We start from the raw sequence: 8,059 nt of genomic DNA, 5'->3' as shown, positions 1-8,059 counted from the left end.
GTCGAGGTCCCGCCCAGAACGGAAGTCGGGTTATCCGCATCCGGGGGCGTGGTCACAGGGGTCTCCAAGGGCTATAAGCAGGGGCGGGGCTCCGTGGGACCCCAGTGTTTGCGGCTCCTCCCTCTGGAGGCCCAGCCTCACCAGCCCCCGGACCCTCACCCTCCTGAGTCCCTAGAGGGGAATCTCTGGTCCTGCCCCCCCCCCCCGCCTGCTGCTATAGGGCTACTCCTTTCTGGACCGCACAAGCCTGATTGGGGGTCCGGGGTGGGGGCACACACTCTGTGAGCCTTCCTCTTTAAGGGGAGATACACCTGCACTGAGGGTCCACACTACTCCAGCTATGGCCAAGACTTCTTTCTCTGCAGAGCTGGGACCCGTTCTGTTAGATAAGGCCATTCCTTCCTTGAGTCTCACTCATCAGGCAGAATAAGGGGACTCCTCGGTTAGAGCTCTTCCGGGTCCCCCAGGGCTAAGAATGGTACAGGATTCTATTTAGCCCCCTCTGCTTTGGGGTCCTCTCGTAACACTCTTAGCTTTCACATGAATTCTTGTTAGGGCCCAAGTCCCTCCCTCTGCAAAACTGACGCAGCTTTCATTAAACGGAGGCCCTCACCTTCCTGAGACTTTCCAGGCTGAAATCAGCCTGACATCTCTGCTCAGGGCTTTCCAGGCATGACAGCATTGGAGATGTTGGGGGGTCTTCTTTTATGCTGTGGGTGCTGCTTTTGGGTCTTCATCTTGATAGATGGCTGATCCTGTACCTTCGCTGTGCTTTCCTGTAGCTGCTCATCTTACCTGTAGGTCCTCCTTTCCTGAAAATTCTAAGTTGGAAATGAGGGTGAGCCTCATCTGATCATGGTCCTTGGGTGCCTCCAAGAACAGACAGCAAGGATGTGATGCTGTAGGACCTCGCTCTTCTGGCTGGGCCCTTCCATCATTTCTCACTCATGGTCTTCACCATATCTTTCACAGCATGGGCTTCCTTTTACTGAGCTAAGGACACCATCCTTAGGTCTTTTGATGACCCCAATATGTTGGGGTAGTTGTCTTCTCAGTATTCATTCACGGGGGTCCTCATCTTGGTCTGTCTCTTTATTAAAAGCTTCCTGGGAAACAACCTGTACCTGCAAACACTCCACCAGTTTCTCTGCTGCAAGTCTTGCCGAAAATGAGTCCATGTGCCAAGAGTGATATAAGATTAGGAAAATGCAGCATACATCAGGGAGCCCAAGACAGGTGTGGTGTCTGAGGAAAGGGGAAAAAAAGCTGATCTATTTCTTCTCTTCACTTAGGGTAGCTCTAAAAGATTTATTTTTTACAGAGAAGGATGGAGCCAGATGATTTTGTGAGCCCCTGTTCTTTGGAGGATAGCTGATTTTATACATGGAGATAATCATATTGTCACTGTCTCATTCTCTCCTTTATTCATATTTATTTTGGTATTCTTATTGCACTTATTATGTATGCCAATCCAATGTTTTGGTCATGTAGTCTGCCTTTTTATCTCTTGAGATACATTCTGGAGTGATAGAAGAAAGTGAATTAAGTGATCCATGGTCAGCCTCCGGCTGGGAGGAGTGGAAAAGTGTGATGTCTGGACAGAACAAGAGTCTATGCCTAGCTCTATCACTTATTCGCTCTATGAACTGGGTGCATTAGCAAGTTCTGTGGGCCTCAGGCTCTGCATCTGAGAAGTGGGTTTGTTAAATCCTGTCTTGCAGGGCCTGGTAGACCATGGCTAATGTACATAAAGCTCCTGTAAAGATGCCTGGAATGCACTGAGACTTTACACGATGCCTGTTATTACAATGGTTATGATTATTTTGACCCCAGAGGATACCACCCACCCTGATGGAATATTTGTTTTAATATAGAAGATACCAGAGAATATATGCCACTCTAAGACCTGGAACACCAAATCAGTCCAAAGTGCTTCTTACAGAAACACTAAAGTAAATTACCACCCCCTCATAAATCATATTTTGAGCAGGGGGGGGGGGGTTTCTACCCGAATGCAACTCAAATCTCTAGAATTGGAGTCAAAGACTAAATCTTTCCTCTCAGCTGCCGTTTAATCCAAAGTACCCCATCTTCATTAATTTCACCATCATCTAAAATCTATACCTCCCTTAGTTTGCAGAATTAGAAGCTAAATAAAAAGCAAAACAGAACAAAAACAGTAACACTGAATTCGAATGCTCTTTTAATAAAATGGGTTCTGATTCCCCAGCTTACAGGAGAGAGTACCTGCCCAGTGGCTTCTGAGTTTCCAGCCTCAAAACAGTCCCACCCTTACGTCTCTGAAAGTCCCTGGAGATGACTCGCATAAAACAACTAGTTTGTGCTCTGTGTTCACCTGCACTGGGGACAGAACCATAGGACATGTTCCACCCATGCCCTGGGTGGAGATACTCTCCGATTTACTCACAATCCCCAAGTAACTGTTAAAGGTAATTTTCCATTCCAGACTCAAATCTCTCAACTCAGAGACCCACCACCTGGCTCACCAGTGCCACAGCCACTTTAGCCTACTCTACAGCTAACTTAAAATTACTTCCAATCATGGGCGCCTGTGTGGCTCAGTCAGTGGAATGTCTGCCTTTGGCTCAGCTCATGATCCCAGGGTCCCCAGATTGTGTCCTGCATCAGGATCCTTGCTCAGCAGGGAGCCTGCTTCTCCCTCTGCCTGCAGCTCCCCCTGCTTGTGTTCTCTCTCTCTCTCTGACAAACAAGTAAGTTTTTTAAAAAATTACTTCCCATTGCAGGGCTTTCAGCTGCCCAAAGGCTCCAACTGCCTTGCCTCGGGCATTTTACACTAGAATACATGTGGAGTCCCCTTCCCTCCTTTTTACTCCCTATTTTTACTAGTCCTTTCTATCTTGGGGAGGATCTCACCACCTACTTTATATGAGAACTGCTCTTAGACTCCACAGTCTTGTAGGCAGGGGCTGGGCCTATTTTTCTTATCATCTCCAGTACTAGCCAGGAGCTTTCCAAAGAGAAGGTGCTAAATTAATATTTGGGCAATTAAAGAATATTAAATTAAACATTACCTTGTTCTGAGTGACAAGAAATGATTCAAGGGTTCTTTTTACAAAATACTAAGATTCTTATTTTTCAACTTGAAGAAATGTTTCTCCAAGAAATGTATGACCCATGTCATTCATCAACTTGGATTCTTGAAGTTAAATAAACCTTTAATTGAATGGAAAGTCATTTAAAATAGGAAGAAAAGATACAACTCCAATTTATATGTTGTATAGGAACACAAGTATGTTACACATTGTGTTTCTATGAACCCCACCTGGGCCCTCCACTAGTTAGCCAACTGACTGCCTTGGTTAATGACAAAGCAAAGAATCTTCTTCAGCCCTCTCTAAGGAGGAGAAGAGTGGCTAGGCTGGGGAGGTGGCCTGGGTAGGTGCAGAGGTGTAGAGGTCACAGCTCTGCCTCAGGCTCTCTCCTCATCTCGCAGAACCTCTTCATAATGGCACAGGAAAGCCACGGCCTTAGCGAAAACTCCAGGACTCTCATCTTGCCAGTCTCGGCCTGTGCTCTCAGGCCCCACAGGAACTCGTAGTGTGGAGGATCACTGTTGGTCACCTGCTGGTACTCCGGGTATGTTTCTTGCTCCAAATTTTCTGTGATGAGTTTCCTGGGCTCTCCAAAGATTAACTGCCTCATCTCAACACAGATTCCCAAACACATTTAGGAACTCCCAGACGTACTCCTCAGAGATGTGGCTGCCATTCAAGAAGATCACACCCAGGAGAGGCATGAGAAGCCCATTCCTAGGAAAGCCCCAGGCTCTGCTCACACTGCCATCAGTGGTGAGGTCTAGGCTGCTGACCAGGGTAGTGGAGTGACTGCAGGGCTTGACTTCCCTTAATTCTAGGCCAAAGACCAGCTCCATGTCCTCAGAGATCCTCTTGAGGATCTCAGGCAAGTGCTCCCCCTACCTTTTGTTGACCACCCGTCAGCAGTGCTGCCTGCATAACGGCCACCCTCACTGCCCGCTTCTCCAGCAAGAAGTGCGCTGACATGCTCATCGCCCTGGTTAGGGCATGTTTTGGTAAGCTCTCAGTGGGGGTTGGGGCTTCAGAGCAACTTGCACTTTCTCATTCTGACACCTTGTTCAGACCCCATGCATGAAATAGCTACAGAAGTAGGGATAGTGGGTGGCGCCCTCTGAGGCTCTTAGCAATGCCAGCAATAAGGCAATCTGACGGAGCAGTCCCAGAACAGAGGAGGAGGTGGGGGGGGGGTACTCTGCTGCAGTGGCCTAAGCCCCCTTGAGATCCTGGGTCTTACCTCAGGCCTAGTGGCATTTCTTGTGTTGTTGAGTTTACTCTTCAGATACTGAGGAATTATGACTCCATGGTCGTGAACTGCAGGCTGGACACTGGGTATTAAGGGCGCCTGGAGGAGGGACAATGGATGGGGTGTAAACCTACAGCAGGAACATGCCACCTTGGCTTTAACCTCTGCAGGTTTTCGTGAGGATACTCCCTGGAAACCTACAAGGCCCTCATTCTCTCAGTCAGCCAGCTCTGCCCAGCAGGGAGGCTGCTTCTCTCTCTCTTCCACTTCCCCTGCTTGTGTTCTTTCTCTCTCTCTGTCAAATAAATAGATAAAATCTTTTAAAAAGTTATTATGATAATTTGGAAGGTAAACATAGAGGACCCCTTGCCACATTAGAAAACATGTGGCCTCACTGCTAGCCATGCGTCATACTAGTCAGTAAAAAGCAGGGCTGGCGGGCTGTAGCCTAAGGTTCACTCTGTCTCCAGTAGCTTCTCAGAGCAGGCTGGTGGGGCTCGATCCCAGGACCCTGAGGTCATGACCCGAGCAGAATGCAGATGCTTAATGACTGAGCCACCCAGATGCCCCCATAATAACTTTTGACAAGGCTTCGGAACCTTTGTTTCTACTATGCTAAAATTGATACCGTAAGGCTCCCTGGGACCCATGAGAAAGAAGTGAGTAAGGCACCTTAGCCCACCACCATTACCAGGAGGCATTCAGTGCTTATAGGTCTGTGGGGACCTCTCTGTATCAGGCTTGCTAAGTCCTAAGTATCCATTCAGGGTCCTCATTTGGACACTACACAGGGTTATGATGCCCACCCCACCTTCTGCTGACTGGTAACTAGATCCTCAGACCAAGAATCTCGCCTCCTCTAGATGTGATATAAAAAGTGATGGGGATCCATGAAAGAAATACTTGATAAGCTAGACGCCTTTAGAATTAAAGCTTCTGCCCTGCAAAAAATCATCAAAAGAATAAGAAGATAAGTCACAGACTGGGAGAAAATGTTTGAAAAGGACGTATCTGATGAAGGCTGTTAGCCAAAATAAACAAAGAACACTTAAAAGTCAACAAGAAGGAAACCAACAACCCAATAATAAAAAAAAAAAAAAACAAAAACAAAAACGAGCAAAATACATGAATAGATACCTCACCAAGAAGGATATATAGTTGACAAATGAGCATATGAATAAATGCTAAGCATCATACATCACTAAAAATTTGCAAATTAATATAAAAATGAAAAGCCACTGCATGCCTTCTAGAAAGACCAAAATTCAAAGCACTGACAATGGCAAATGCTGGTGAGGATGCAGATCAATAGGAACTCTCATTCATTGCTGGTAGAGATGCAAAATGGTACAGTCACTTTGCAAAAACAGTTCGGAAATTTCTTGTTACACTAAACATATTCTACACTGTTGACAGGAATGTAAATTAGTACATTAGCTTGGAAAGCAGTATGGAGGTTCCTCAAAAAATCAAAAATAGAATTATCCTATGATCCAGCAATCCTACTTCTGGGTATATATCCAAAGGAATTGAAATCAGGATTTTGAAGAAATACCTGCACTCCCGTGTTCATTGCAGCGTGTTATTCACAATAGCTAAGACATATAGCTAAGCAGTCTAAATGTTTATTGATGGAGAAATGGATAAAGAAAGGGTGAAACATACATACAATGGAATATTATTCACCTCTAAAAAGGAGGAAACCTTGCCAGTTGCAACACTATAGAGGACATTATGCTAAGTGAAATACAACTGACACAGAAGGACACATACTACATGGTACCACTTAGTCAGACTCACAGCAGCAGAGAGTGGAATGGTGGTTGCCAGGGGTTAGGAGGAAGGGGAAATGGAGGGGTATTAGTTAAAGGTTACAAAGTTTCAGTTATACAAGATAAATAAATCCTATAGGTCTACTGGGCAGCATAGAGCCTATAATTAACAATCCTGTATTGTATACTTAACATCCTGCTAAAGGGGAGATCTTACAGGGAGTGTTCTTATAACACATAAATAAATAAGGTGGGGGAAACTTTTGGAGGTGGTGGATATTTTCATAACATAAATTGTGGTGACAGTTCCATGGGTGCATACTTATCTACAAACTCATCAGTTTGTACGCATCAACTATATACAGCTGTTTGTCAATCATACCTTAATAAAGTGGTTTTTTAAAAAACCCAACTAGGGGCACCTGAGTGGCTCAGTGGGTTGGGCCTCTGTCTTCGGCTCAGGTCATGATCCCGGGGTCCTGGGATCGAGCCCTGCATCAGGCTCTCTGATCAGCGGGGAGACTGCTTCCCCCCTGCCCTCTGCCTACTTGTGATCTCTCTCTCTCTCTCTCTCTCTCTGTCAAATAAATAAATCTTTAAAAAATAAAAACGACTAAACATACTATACTATCTAGCAATCATGCTGCTTGGTATTTATCCAAATGAGTTGAAAACAGATATCCTCAAAAAAAACTTTGTATGGAGGTTCATAGCAACTTTATTCATAGTTGCCAAAACTTGAAAGCCACCAAGATGTCCTTCGGCAGGTACATAGATAAATAAACCATGACAACCTGGCAATGGACTACAGCCTTACCTTATTTTACTGTGATTCGCCTTACTGCACTTCACACATATTGCACTTATTACAAATTGAAGGTTTGTGGCAGTCCTGCACCAAGAAAGCCTCTTGGTACCATTTTTTCCAAAAGCGTGTGCCCACTTTGTGTCTCTGTGTCACATTTGGGTAATTCTCACAATATTTCAAAATTTGCATCGTTATTATATTTGTTATGATGATCTGTGACCCGTGATCTCTGATGTTACTATTGTAATTGTTCTGGGGCACCGCAAATTGCACCCATGTAAGATGGTGAACTTAGCTGATAAATGCTGTCGGTGTGTTCTGACTGCTCCACTGACCAGCTGTTCCCCATGTCTTTCCCACTCCTTAGGCCTCCCTGTTCCCTGAAGTACAAAAAAATGTTGAAATGAGGCCAATTAATAACCCTGCAGTGGCCTATATATGTTCGAGTGATAGGAAGAGTCCTACATCTCTCACTTTAAATCAAAAGCTCATTATCACTAGTCATCAGGGAAATACAAATCAAAACCACTATGAGATACTACCTTATACCAGTCAGAATGGCAAAAATTAACAAAACAGGAAACAATAAATGTTGGTGAGAATGTGGAGAAAGGGTAACCCTCTTACACTGTTGGTGGAAATGCATGCTGGGGTACAGCCACTCTGGAAAACGGAATGAAGTTAAAAATAGAACTACCTGATGACCTAGCAATTGCATTACTGAGTATTTACCCCAAAGATACAGAGGTAGTGAAAAGAAGAGGCACATGCACCCTAATGTTCATAGCAGCAATGTCCACGATAGCCAAACTGTGGAAGGAGCTGAGATGTCCTTTAATAGATGAATGGATAAAGAAGCTGTGGTCCATATTTACAAGGGAATATTCCTCAGCCATCAGAAAGGATGAACACCCACCATTTGCATCGACATGGATGGAACTGGAGGGGATTATGCTGAGTGAAATAACTCAAGCAGAGAGAGACAATAATCATATGGTTTCACTCATATGTGGAATAGAAGGAATAGCGTGGAGGACCATAGGGGAAGGAGGGAAAACTGAACGGGGAGAAATCAGGGAGGGAGATGAACCATGAGAGACTATGGACCCTGGGAAACAAACTGAGGGTTTCAAAGGGGAGGGTAGGGGGAGGGGGTAAC

The sequence above is a fragment of the Mustela lutreola genome, chromosome X, assembly GCF_030435805.1.
Source record: "Mustela lutreola isolate mMusLut2 chromosome X, mMusLut2.pri, whole genome shotgun sequence".
In the NCBI taxonomy this organism is placed as follows: Eukaryota; Metazoa; Chordata; class Mammalia; order Carnivora; family Mustelidae; genus Mustela; species Mustela lutreola.
Note: the sequence above shows the minus strand (reverse complement) of the source record.